Source organism: Polyodon spathula, chromosome 5 (genome assembly GCF_017654505.1).
Source record: "Polyodon spathula isolate WHYD16114869_AA chromosome 5, ASM1765450v1, whole genome shotgun sequence".
Taxonomy (NCBI): Eukaryota; Metazoa; Chordata; class Actinopteri; order Acipenseriformes; family Polyodontidae; genus Polyodon; species Polyodon spathula.
In genome coordinates, this window is record NC_054538.1 from 76518469 (window position 1) to 76531915 (window position 13447).

Below are 13447 nucleotides of genomic sequence, written 5' to 3' on the forward strand. Positions count from 1 at the left end.
TTTTCTTCTTTCTGGCATGGCAAATCAGTCAGTCTTTATTATTGTGCAGTTACACAGCGCTTCCTCCAAAAACAAAGCAAACGAGACAAGGCATGGTAATGTAAAAGTTAATCATTAAAACAGTCTTAGATGCCGTACCTTTTTTTAAAATTTAAATCTGTGATCTTTAGTTGCTTTTGTGCATTTGTATTTGCAAGTGAATGGTGGCATCAGGGCTTTATCGAGCATTGAATTCTGTAGTTTTGAATACTGACTTTAGATACTGCTTTAATTATGGAAACTGGTGTTTTTTATTCTTTTGCTAAATATGTATGTGCTGTATTACAGTCCACGTGTCATCTATTTTGGCAAGTGATATTTTCAGAATCATATAATTCTGAATTAAAACACTACTTCTGTTGAAAATATAGCACTCTACCAAAAAAACAAATACAGTACATTTAAATAGAAGCCTACTTATTTTAAAACACAGTCCTCTCAGCTATGTATTTTTGACATTGTATCTTTTTTGTAATCCTTGAAAAAACAGGCAAGTATTTGTCTTTTACTGCTGTGTTATTCCCCCAACTCGTGCACGAACATATTTCAATGAAAGACCCTTCTGGATGAAAAACAATATAGGAGGACCGTCTTCTGGATAGTTAAACATTCGAGACAGATTGCTGTAAATATCCTTCCTTGACCCTGTTGAATCAGATCTTGAACGATCTACCATCATCATGATCCATCTCTTGTGATGTCAGATATAAGAAAAAAATTAAGAAAACGGCAGCAGTGTCGAAGAAAAGAAACATAGGCTCTACAATATAAGTCTATCTGTACAGTTCCTCAAACCCAAGTCATATTTTTACTTCTGCACTTAAATGTGCGTGCGTGTGCAGGGCGGGGTGTTGTTTGGGTGGGAGGGGCCAGGTTACGACATGCTCACCTACACATCCACGTCAAATCAGATGAAATAATCAGATATGCATCACACTCGTTTAACCATCACTGAAGTCAACACGTTATAGGGTCGGGTATGCGAGTGCTGACTGTATATTTCAAAGGAGGTATAACTACAGTGTACAGAAATGAAAAAAAATTGAAAGCTTTTTTTTGGTTGTACACAAAAGGTAGACATCATTAAAAAATATTTATCTTCAGCCGTGTAGAAAGAAAAGTAGATGTAGATTTTTTTCTTTAACTATATTAACCTATTGAAGCTCCCTTCCCCAGGCAGCTCTTTGAATAACATACGTTCTTTCTTTGAGCAGGAAACGTGTGAATGTGTGCAATGCATTACCTGGAAGAGGAATTAATTAGATGGTAAAAATGCTTTCAACACAACAGAGGGGCAATGGGACACTAGAGGGTAATGCTACCCAAGTGGATGACTGTTCCACTGAAGAAGCCTAATCTTCCACATCAGCTAAATGAGTATTTTCATTTCAAAAGCCGCCTGAGCTGCATTTACTTTCAAAATCACTTTTATGTGGCAGAGTAACTGAATGGTGTCTGGAAGGTCAGCACGTGCTTGGTTTGTATCTTCTTCATGGTTCAGTACCTGCTACGAGTCAGGAGCCCAATCTCCCATTGCAGTGAGATCGCCTCCAGGGTTCAGTGGCAATGGTTGTTTGTATGTTCTAAAGCATCAGTGCATAGTTATAATGTTATTACACAGTAGTTACTTTGAAATAACACCACGCACACTATTACCTCTGCTGTCAGTTCAGACTATTCTGTTCGGTCTACTTTCAATTTTCTGGACTGTCTCGATTCATTCCCAACACCCTTTCATTGTTTCCTCCAAGACGCAATTTCTATTCCTGTTTTCCTCCTCTGTCCATGCTAGACTGCGCATACTCATGGAACAGTGCCCGCTAGCAGCAATGTTTGGGTAAATGCATCTGCTAATGCATTTTAAAAAGGAGTCTGGGTTCCCTTGAGGTGTCCTCCATGTCAAATAGAATTTGTGTTGTATTCATACCTTCATTTCATCTTTAACATCAAACCATTCATGGCATTGATATCCAGCTCCTCGATTTTTACCAGATAAACCTTAGACAACTCACTTACACAATTGGGCATCTATTTCAACCATTCCAAGGGTTGATGGACAGTTTAGAAATTACACATACATAGCTAATAACTGAGAAAGAAAATAAATAAGAGAAATAAGAAAATCCAATTACTCTGCTTAATTACATGCCTCCAACATAAAGACCTTAATGATTACATCTGAAAGTGGGGAACCAGCACAGCATTGTATTCATCTATCATTCCAGTGATGGTGGTGTGGAGCCATGCTGCAATCCATTGGTAATTAGTCCCACAGGACCAGCAAGAAAATGGTCAGACTCTGCTCTCATTCTGCAATCTGCCAAGAGGTAGAACTCATTAAAGTCAAACGGAAAAGAAGAAACACATATCAAACGGAAAAGAACAAACACATATCAAACGTAAAATTCCACAGTACCTTTATTTAACTCTTGGTATCTGAGTAGGTTAACAATCAATGCTATATACGAGTTGTATAGCATGCTGAAAACATTATCAGACCAATATTTAAGAACAGGCAATAGTCATACATTGTGAGAATCCAACACAGCTACACCACCATGGAATTACTTTAGAATGGCACACGCAGCTTGCAACGTGACAGTCAATATTATTATAATAACTTATTTATTGTTAACATTAAAAACATTAATATGAAAACAAAATACCTATTACAATATATTGAAAACTATGGTGTAATATATTGAATGGATTCTTCTAGAATATTGTACTCTTCTTGGGGCAGGGGGAAGGTTTTGTAATGTAACAAATGCATGCACCAAAAGGTGGAGATGGTGAACCAGTTCCCATACTGCTAGTCAATAATGTATGAAAAGACAGGAAGCGCATGGTTCAGAAGAACATTTATATTGCCCAAAGGTAAGTGATGGGTGAACATCACATTACTTTGCACAGGTGATTTTTACAGCAACTGACAAGAGTTACTCTGCATGACCTGAGCTTGACATTTTATTGATATTCAGCTGCAGTGAAATTGCTGGGAATCCAGGAGTTTATAAGTGCTTGTCAGCTAGAAAGCAACGCCACAATCCGAATTACTCAAGAGCCCGTCGCAGCAGAAGCCAGCGGAGGCATACAGCAAATTCATCTTAGGGGTCTTCCTGCCTCAAATCTCTTGCTTGCCTGTACATGCCTGCCCCATTCACAGAGAAGTTTGAAAATATTGAGATTTATTTTATTCAAAAACACAGGCTGAAAGAGAGACTCAGCTTGCAGGTAAAATACTTCAATGTTTTTCATACTTGCTGGAAATGTTACATACTTGCAAGACTTTTTGTGATCAAGTTTGATGTTGCAACGAGTAACAAGCCAGCCAGGCACACTTTTCAGTGGTTTGTTATTTTCCTTTCACAAAAAAAAAAAGGGTAATTGCACTTCAGGGTAAAAGCTTTATACTGTAGTTTGTAATACTCAGATGAACAACAACAATAATAATAATAATAATAATAATAATAATAATAATAATAATAATAATAATAATAATAATAAAAAAAACAACAACAACAACAATAATTTGATATAGCACCCTTCACACCAAGGTGACTTAGAGCAATATGAAAAAACAACCAGGACCATAGTAATAACGTTACCATAACCCTGGTTCCCTGAAAGAGAATGACAACCATTACCGAATGGGCTCTATACCATTATCGAATGGGAAAGAGCCCTCTCTGACCGTCAATCACTGAGCATATATAAAAAGGCTGCCCTATCAGGGCCCTGCTGTGAGGGGGAAGCCCCTCTCACTTCCTGTTGAACAGGGATGTCCTCACAGTAACATATCACCATTTTCTTTCTAAATCAAAGGTCAGCTGGGGACATGACCTCAAAGGGTAATGGTTGTCATTCTCTTTCAGGGAAACAGGGTTATGGTAATAACCTAACATTCCCTTTCAATTGAAACACAATCATTACCGAGTGGGAAGCTGTACCAAAGCTGTCGTGGCTCCAGATTACTGACAGTACAGCCTCACGATGATAGCCGCAGAGCCCACATGACGCCTAAGGGCATGCTGCCTACAACATCCTAGAGCCCAAAGAGGGTCTCGCTTGGTTTGCCACATAAAAACGGTAAAATGTGCAAATGTCTGACTACCTGTACATGTAGCAGCATTGCATAGCTCATCTAAGGAGGCACATGAAGGAGAGCCCACGAAGTCGCCTGGCCCCTAGTAGAATGGGCTATAATGTCCCCCAGAACATAAGAACATAAGAAAGTTTATAAATGAGAGGAGGCCATTTGGCCCATCTTGCTCGTTTGGTTGTTAGTAGCTTATTGATCCCAAAATCTCATCAAGCAGCTTCTTGAAGGATCCCAGGGTGTCAGCTTCAACAACATTACTGGGGAGTTGATTCCAGACCCTCACAATTCTCTGTGTAAAAAAGTGTCTCCTATTTTCTGTTTTGAATGCCCCTTTTTCTAAACTCCATTTGTGACCCCCTGGTCCTTGTTTCTTTTTTCAGGCTGAAAAAGTCCCTTGGGTCGACACTGTCAATACCTTTTAGAATTTTGAATGCTTGAATTAGGTCGCCACGTAGTCTTCTTTGTTCAAGACTGAATAGATTCAATTCTCTTAGCCTGTCTGCATATGACATGCCTTTTAAGCCCGGAATAATTCTGGTCGCTCTTCTTTGCACTCTTTCTAGAGCAGCAATATCTTTTTTATAGCGAGGTGACCAGAACTGAACACAATATTCAAGATGAGGTCTTACTAGTGCATAGTACAGTTTTAACATTACTTCCCTTGATTTAAATTCAACACTTTTCACAATGTATCCGAGCATCTTGTTAGCCTTTTTTATAGCTTCCCCACATTGTCTAGATGAAGACATTTCTGAGTCAACAAAAACTCCTAGGTCTTTTTCATAGATTCCTTCTCCAATTTCAATATCTCCCATATGATATTTATAATGTACATTTTTATTTCCTGCGTGCAGTACCTTACACTTTTCTCTATTAAATGTCATTTGCCATGTGTCTGCCCAGTTCTGAATCTTGTCTAGATCATTTTGAATGACCTTTGCTGCTGCAACAGTGTTTGCCACTCCTCCTACTTTTGTGTCGTCTGCAAATTTAACAAGTTTGCTTACTATACCAGAATCTAAATCATTAATGTAGATTAGGAATAGCAGAGGACCTAATACTGATCCCTGTGGTACACCGCTGGTTACCACACTCCATTCTGAGGTTTTTCCTCTAATCAGTACTTTCTGTTTTCTACATGTTAACCACTCCCTAATCCATGTACATGTGTTTCCTTGAATCCCAACTGCGTTCAGTTTGAGAATTAATCTTTTGTGCGGGACTTTGTCAAAAGCTTTCTGGAAATCTAAATAAACCATGTCATATGCTTTGCAATTATCCATTATCGATGTTGCATCCTCAAAAAAATCAAGCAAGTTAGTTAGGCACGATCTCCCTTTCCTAAAACCATGTTGACTGTCTCCCAGTACCCTGTTACCATATAGGTAATTTTCCATTTTGGATCTTATTATAGTTTCCATAAGTTTGCATATAATAGAAGTCAGGCTTACTGGTCTGTAGTTACCTGGTTCAGTTTTGTTTCCCTTTTTGTGGATCGGTATTACGTTTGCAATTTTCCAGTCTGTCGGTACCACCCCTGTGTCAAGAGACTGCTGCATGATCTTGGTTAGCGGTTTGTAAATTACTTCTTTCATTTCTTTGAGTACTACTGGGAGGATCTCATCCGGCCCAGGGGATTTGTTTATTTTAAGAGCTCCTAGTCCCTTTAACACTTCTGCCTCAGTTATGCTAAAGTTATTTAAAACTGGACAGGACATGTGGGGCATGTTGTCAGTATCTTCCTTTGTAAAAACTTGTGAAAAGTAATCATTTAACATATTTGCTATTTTTTTTTCTTCCTCTATGATTTTGCCATTTGTATCTCTTAAACATTTAATCTCCTCTTTGAATGTTCTCTTGCTGTTGTAATATTGGAAAAACATTTTGGAATTGGTTTTAGCTCCCTTAGCAATGTTTATTTCTATTTCTCTCTTGGCCTTTCTAACTTCCTTTTTGACTTGCGTTTGCAGTTCTGTGTACTCTTTCTGCGTACTTTCTTTTTGGTCCTTTTTTAATGCTCTGTAAAGTGCCTTTTTTCGTGAAAATATTTATATTAATAGATCTATTAAACCATTTTGGCAATTTAGGTTTACATTTAGATTTGTCTACTTTAGGGATATAATTGTTTTGCGCCTCTAGTACTACATTTTTGAAGAACAACCATCCTTCTTCTGTGGGTGTTTTCTCTATTTTACTCCAATCTACTTCTGTTAGTCTCTGTTTCATACCTTCATAGTTTGCTTTTCTAAAATTGTAAACCTTAGCTTTAGTCTTTAAAGGGGAGTCCGTCTGTTCATACACCAAACGTATCGCATCTGCCACCCAGTGCACTAGATAGGGCCTGACCTCAAGAGCGGGACCCATAGCAGACAAACAGTTGGTTGGACTGTCTCCAAGACGCCATCCTATCTAGGTAACAACACAGAGCCTGAACTGGGCATAGCATGTGCTGTCTATGTTCCTCCTCTGACTCATGCAGGGGATGTCTGAAAGTTTCCAAAACCACAGGCTGGTTGATATGGAGTGAAGATACCACATTTGTCAAAAAGGCTGGATTTGTTCATAATGTTACCCGGGAGTCATTCCCCGTGAAAGCCATGCATGTGTCATCAATGGACAGCATATGAAGCTCACTTACTCATCTGGCAGACGTAATGGCTACTAAAAACGTCACCTTCAAGGAAACAGGGTGCAGTTCTGCTGATGCCATGGGCTCGAATGGACCCATAAGACCTGCAGTACCAGTTCTAGATCCCACTTGGGGACCATACTTTTCATGGGAGGACGAAGTCCCCAATCCCCTTTAAGAAATTGCATTGCGAGGAAATGTGCCCCAGGGGACACAGAGTCAATTTTGTTGTGGCACACTGATATTGCTGCTAGGTATACCTTCAAAGTGGACGCTGATTTTCCTGCGTCAAACAGGTGTTGTAAGAAGGTTAGTATTGTCTCAATAGGGTAGATCACCGGATTGTGACCTTCGGCAATGAAACTTTTCATTTGTATGAGTACTGGGCTCTAGTGCTCGGCATCCTAGCAAACTGTAGTGTTTCTACTACTGCATCTGGCAAACCTCGTCTGAATAAATGACTCTGTTCAATGGTCAGACCCAGAGTTGGAGCTGGGCTGGGTTCGGGTACCATAATAGCCCCTCTGCTTGGCTCAGGAGGTCCTTGCGCAGCAGGAGCTGCCACGGCTAATCTGACAAAATGTCGTTGAGGAGAGCAAACCAGGGGAGTCTCAGCCATCTGGGTGCAACCAGCAGAACCTGTGCTCTCTCCACCCTGATCCTCTCTAGTGTCAGGGGTAATAATGGTAGCGGAGGGAATGCATACAATAGCCCCTGTGGCCAGGGGTGAGCTAGTGCATCTACTCTCAGGGGACCCCCGTCTCTCTCCATGGAGAACCATAGGGGGCAATGAGTGGACTTGGCTGTGGCAAAAAGGTCAACTCGTGCAGGTTGAAACCTCTCCCAAATCTGTTTCACCACTTGAGGATGCAGTCTCCACTCCGAGCTGTCACCGGGGAGGTGAACCGCCCTGATGGAATGCAAGTTTCTGTGCGTCCAGGACAGGACTCTGTGCACTGCATGGTGAAGGCTCGGTGAGTGCAGGCCACATTGGTGATTTATGTAGGCTACCACTGTGGCATTGTCCGTCCAGACCAGCGCATGTTTGTGTGCTAATTGCTGGAGAAAATAGGATAATGCCAGGCTCACTGCTTGCAGCTCTTGGGCATTTATGTACGCTTGCTGCCAATGTCCCTTCCACTGATCTTATTCCTCTCCCATTCCAGACTGCTCCCCAGCCCAGACTGGAGGCATCTGTAGTGATCACTTCCCTTCTGTGTGGGGATCCGAGGCGCAGATTGCCGGGACGGAGCCACCACTCCAGTGTCTTCCGGCATTGTCTGGACACTCGCACCAGCCGGTACCGATCTCGGACCGGGTGCACCTTGAGCGTATTTACCCAGGTTTGAAGCAGGCGCATTCTCAGCAGCCCTACTGGAAGGATTCTCGAGGCGGCTGCCATCAGCCCCAACAACCTTTGATATACTTTGACCTGTAGGTGATCGTCCTCTCTGAATAGGGAGAGTGTGGCCTCCAATGACAAAATCGTGTCTTCCGACAGTGAGGTAAGCATGCTCACATAGTTCAGTTTGATCCCCAGGAACACTGTGGACTGAGACGGTATGAAGTTGCTCTTCTGTTGATGTATCGAGAGCCATAACTTCGTCACATGATCTATGACCTGTTTCATGTGTGCCTCTGCGCGTGCTTTGGAAAGCGTGCAAACTAACCAATCATCCAGATAGCTTAGGATCTGAATACCCCGCAGCCGGAGTGGAGCCAGTGTTGCATCCATGCACTTTGAAAATGTGCAGTGCTCCAGCGAGAGGCCAAATGGCAGCACGCAGAATTCGTACACATTGCCTTGAAAGGCAAAGTGCAGATATTTTCTGTGTGCGGGACGGATAGGGACGAAAAAGTAGGCGTCTTGCAGGTCAATCGATGTGAATCAGTCGCCCGGTTGGACAGACTGGAGGATACGCTGTGCTGTCAACATTTTGAAATTCCTCTGTTTGAGGAACAAGTCCAGAATTGGTCCGAAACCGCCGTCCCTCTTGGGCACCAGGAAGTACCTGAAGTAAAAGCCGCTGAGGCCATCGCTTGGACATACCAGGCGTACAGCGTTCTTCTGTTGAAGATTGGCGATCTCCTGTTGAAGGAGTATCGCTCTCGCTGGTTAAACGGTGGTGAGAAGCACACCCTTGAAGGGTGGCGGACCTATGCGGAATTGTAGAGTGTATCCATGTCTCATTGTCGATAGCACCCAGGAGTCCTGAGTGCAGCCTTGCCATGGGTCATTGCTGTTGGTCAGTCTGGTTGTGGGGGAGTTTGGTGGCAGCTGGAGCCCCTCAGTGGCAGTCTCCCTTGGGCTTGGGAGGGGGCGGGTCTTTCTTAAGCCCTGGCCTCTGTCTCCAGCCAGAGAACCGGTTACCCCTGGCCTGTGGTGGTCCCTTGCCACTGGCTCTGCCAGCTTGACTACTCTCGGGTGGAGGGCGGTGTTCAGACCCTTTTACCCCAGCATGCCACTTTGGGCGCTGATAGTAAGCAGGAAGGCATGAAAACTTGGAGGCAACCTCCGTGGCCTTGTGGGACCTCTCAAGGCTCACATCAATGGTCGCACCAAATGTCTGCCCCGGTGTAATGGGTATCGAGTAACTCCACCTTCTCGGTCTCCACGACCTTCGCTTGCGTCACCCACAAATGGTGGCGAGCGGTCAGCATCGCTGCCAGCGACCTCCCTGATGCCTGGCCTAACTCCCCCATTAGGTCAGTCATCGCCTTTGCTACAGCCTGGAGCTGCCCTGTGTCTGCTTCTATAGCCTCTCTGCTAACTGGTTCTGGCGGGTGTGTGGGACAGCTCTCTGGTCACTGTAGCAGGGGGTGTCCTAGAGGACCTCTGCAGAGGCCCTTGGACCACAGACCTCATTTCTTCCATGGCTCGGGGAGAGAGACTTTACTGGGGATAGGGCTACTCTCTGGCACTTAGTTCCTACACGGAAAGCAGTCCAGCTCACCTGCCAGTGCTTTGGTCGCATGTTCTGGCCAAAAGCATCTTATTTTTTTCCTTCCAGGTCGCTGTGGCCGATTAAATCTGCAAAACCAACCAAATTCAGACAAGAAAGCACAAAGCAATATGTGACCTGTCTTGGTTAAGAGAGAGAGAAAATGGCGATATGTTACTGTGAGGACGCCCCTCTTCAACATGAGGTGGGAGGGACTTCCACCTCACAGCAGGGCCCTGATAGGGCTGCTTTTTTTATATATGCTCAGTGACTGATGTTCAGAGGGGGCTCTTTCCCCATTCGGTAATAGTTAAGAGCCCATTCAGTAATGGATGTCATTCAATTGAAAGGGAACAATAATAATAATAATAATAAAACAAAGCAGTCAATTCAAAAATACATTCAAAAACAGGTAAAATACAAATAAAAACCAATTCCTAAGATCATAAAAATAACAATTAAAAGCTTTAAGAACAAGACCACAGGATCACTGTAAAAAAAGCTGCTGAGAACAAATGTGACTTAAGAGTGGATTGAAAATTCAACACTGATGTGCTGTCTCGACTGCAGCCGAGCAAAGACTTCCAGAGGGAAGAGGCAACACAGCTAAAAGTACGCCCACCAAGAGGAACACATCCTGGAACCAAAGGCTTTAAAATCTGAGCTGTCTTCCTATCAATGTCAACTGATGTGCAGTTAAACAAAAACACCTGCTGTGTAATCTCACAAATAGCATTACATTCCCCAAGGGAAACTTCTCATATGTCTTTCTGACTTAAACAAATTGTCCTGTCATTGAAAATACCTATTTTTCTTTATCTTACTTAAAAATACTAGCATGGAAAAAAAAGGCGTCAACCCTGAGGTTAGTTTACATCCTAAAAATAAAGTTAAATGTTACCAAAGCAGGGAGAAAGTGCAGCTTACCCAGGAAAGGGGACTCCCTGGAATAAGGAAATCATTTTAAAAAATGTAACCAACATCTTTTTATATTGTTTTTCTTTTTCTAATATCATAACAGGCTGAGCACATTCCGAGTCATTAAAGGGTTACGATGCTAAATGTAGGAAGATTTTAATTAAAAAAAAAAAAAAAAAAAAAGCAAAGAAAGTGTCTGACTTCACCAGATATGCTGTGTATTAACAGATCTATTTCCAGTAATGCAAAACCTGCTTTACACAACTGTTGAACAATGACATGATGCTCCCAAGATATCTGGCACCCACATCAAATGACACACTGTATGTGTGGTTCACTTGAACTCCAGTAAAGAACTGGTTGGAGTCAATCTGGCTTTACAATTCAAACCACTTGCTTGTTCTCTGAAGTTGTCCCTGCAGGAAGTGTTATGCTGCAGTTATTTTTGGTTTCGGTGTTGCACTGAAACATATTTTAAGGTGGTGGATAATGTGCTGTACTGATGGATTAAATCACTGATGTTGCATTCTGCTGCATAGTAATTGGGCTGCACTGCTGCTTCATTTAACTTAACCATCAGACCGCACAGTAAGACAAGGTCTTGCTTATTTAAGTTCTGTTAATTAACTATTATGATTTAAATAAACAAACAGCAAATTTGTACAACATGACATGAAGTTGAGTAATTACAAGCATTCACTAAAGTTTTACTTGGATGGTGTAGTTGGGGAAAACAAGGCATGGTGCTCTATGTTGCATGGAATAAGAACATTAAGTTGACAGCATCTTATTGGGAAGTACTGCTTTTGTAAGTTTAATATCCTTAGTTCCATACATTGTAGGAAACACTATCCAGCATAATGTTACATTAAATGGGACAATTTAAAGTCATAATAAAATATAGCTAAGGCAGCATAATGCAGATTTCATATTTTCTAAATAAACACTTTGAGATCACCGCTGCTCTAGCTGAAATGTTCACCTTAAGTTGGTAACATCCAGTTTCGTTAACGCAGATTTTATTTCACACACTTTTTTTGGATGGTACAATTGGAAACAAAACTACATGCATTTCAGAAACACTAGTGGTGTGTAGAGATCTGAGCCAAAACATCATGTCAGGTCATCCTACAGCAGCTCAACTAAACGATCATCAATAGATTGCAGTGGTGTACGTCACTGCCTTTGCAGTACCTTTTCATTACTGCCTTTGGTGTCATTGCCATATGATAACACCCAGTTCCAGCCACTGCAGTCTAAAGAGAATGCCAGAAAATAGAGGAGGAATCTGCAACCGCACACAAAACATGCAATGCACAAGAACAATGTTCTTACAGGTGTTGTTTGAAGAGGTGTGTCTTGAGGAGGTGCTGGAAGGTGGTCAGGGACTGGGCAGTCCTGACATCCATAGGAAGGTCAATTCACCACTGCGGCAAGGGTGGAGAAGGATCGGGCTCTGGAGGCAGGGGAGTGTAGAGGAGGTACAGCCAGTCTTCTAGTGCAGGCGGAGCGGAGAGAGTCAAGAGTCTTGAACTTGATGCGAGTGGTGATCGGGAGCCAGTAGAGTGAGCGGAGCAGTGGAGTAGCGTGGGAGAAGCGAGGCAGAGAGAACACCAGGCGGGCAGTGGAGTTCTTGATGAGCTGGAGATGGGGGGTCAGAAAGGGGGAATGAGAGGAAGCTCTGAGCATCATCAGCATGGAAATGGTATGAGAAACCATAGGATGCAATGAGGGGGCCCAGGAAGCAGGTGTAGAGAGAGAACAGGAGGGGACCCGACTGATCCTTGTGGGACTTATGTTGCGGGAGGATGAGGTGTGGAGGTTGAACCGTGCCAGGTTACCTAGTAGGTGTGGTCGGAGAGGTAGGAGGACCAGGCCAGAGAAGTGTCAGAGATTCCCAGGTCAGAGAGAGAGGATAGTAGAATAGAGTGATCAACAGTGTCAAAGGCAGCAGAGAGATTGAGGAGAATTAGGACAGAGGAGAATGAGGCAGCACGGGCAGAGTTTAGCAAGTTAGTGACAGACAGGAGAGCAGTTTCAGTGGAGTGAGCAGAGTGGAAACCAGATTGGAGAGGGTCGAGCAGAGAGTGGTTAGACAGTAAAGCAGAGAGCTAGCGGTGTACTGCCCGTTCAAGGGTTTTAGAGAGGAAGGGTAAGAGGGAGACAGGACAGTAGTTCTGGAGGGAGGTGGGGTCAGGGGTGATAGAGGCTTGTTTGAAGGCAGAGGGAAAGATGCCAGAGGAGAGAGGTGTTGAGAAGAGAGGAGATGAAGAAGAGTAAAGCAGGGGCAGCAGCTTGAAAGAGGTGAGTGGGGAGGGCGTCCAGGGTGCATGTGGTGGGTTTGTGGGCCTGGAGAAGGGAGGAGAGGTCAGAGTCTGAGAGGTGAGAGAAGGAGGGTGAGAGAGTAGGCGAGACAGACTGTGTTGGGGTTGGAGCGGGAGGGAGTGGGGGGAGGGAGAAAGAGTTTGCGGATATCAGAGATTTTAGAGGAGAAGAAAGAGGCAAAGTCGTCAGAGGAAATAGGAGGGTTGAGGTAGAGAATAGTTTCCAAAGGTTGTTAGTGGAGGATTGGATATAGGAGCATTTAGCAGAGGAGAGAGTACAGGAGGAGGAGAGGAGGGAGCGGTAGAGATCTCAGGCAGCAGGGAGTTTGGTTCGCTTCCATCTTTTCAGCACAACACAGTTTGGTTCTTGCTGAGCAGAGCACAGAGGTGAGCCAGGGTTGGGGAGGTGAGGGAACAGTGGGCGTCGAGGGAGAAGAGGAGGGTGGAAATAGCAGTCTACAGAGAGTTGGGAGAATGAGTCGACAGGAGGGAG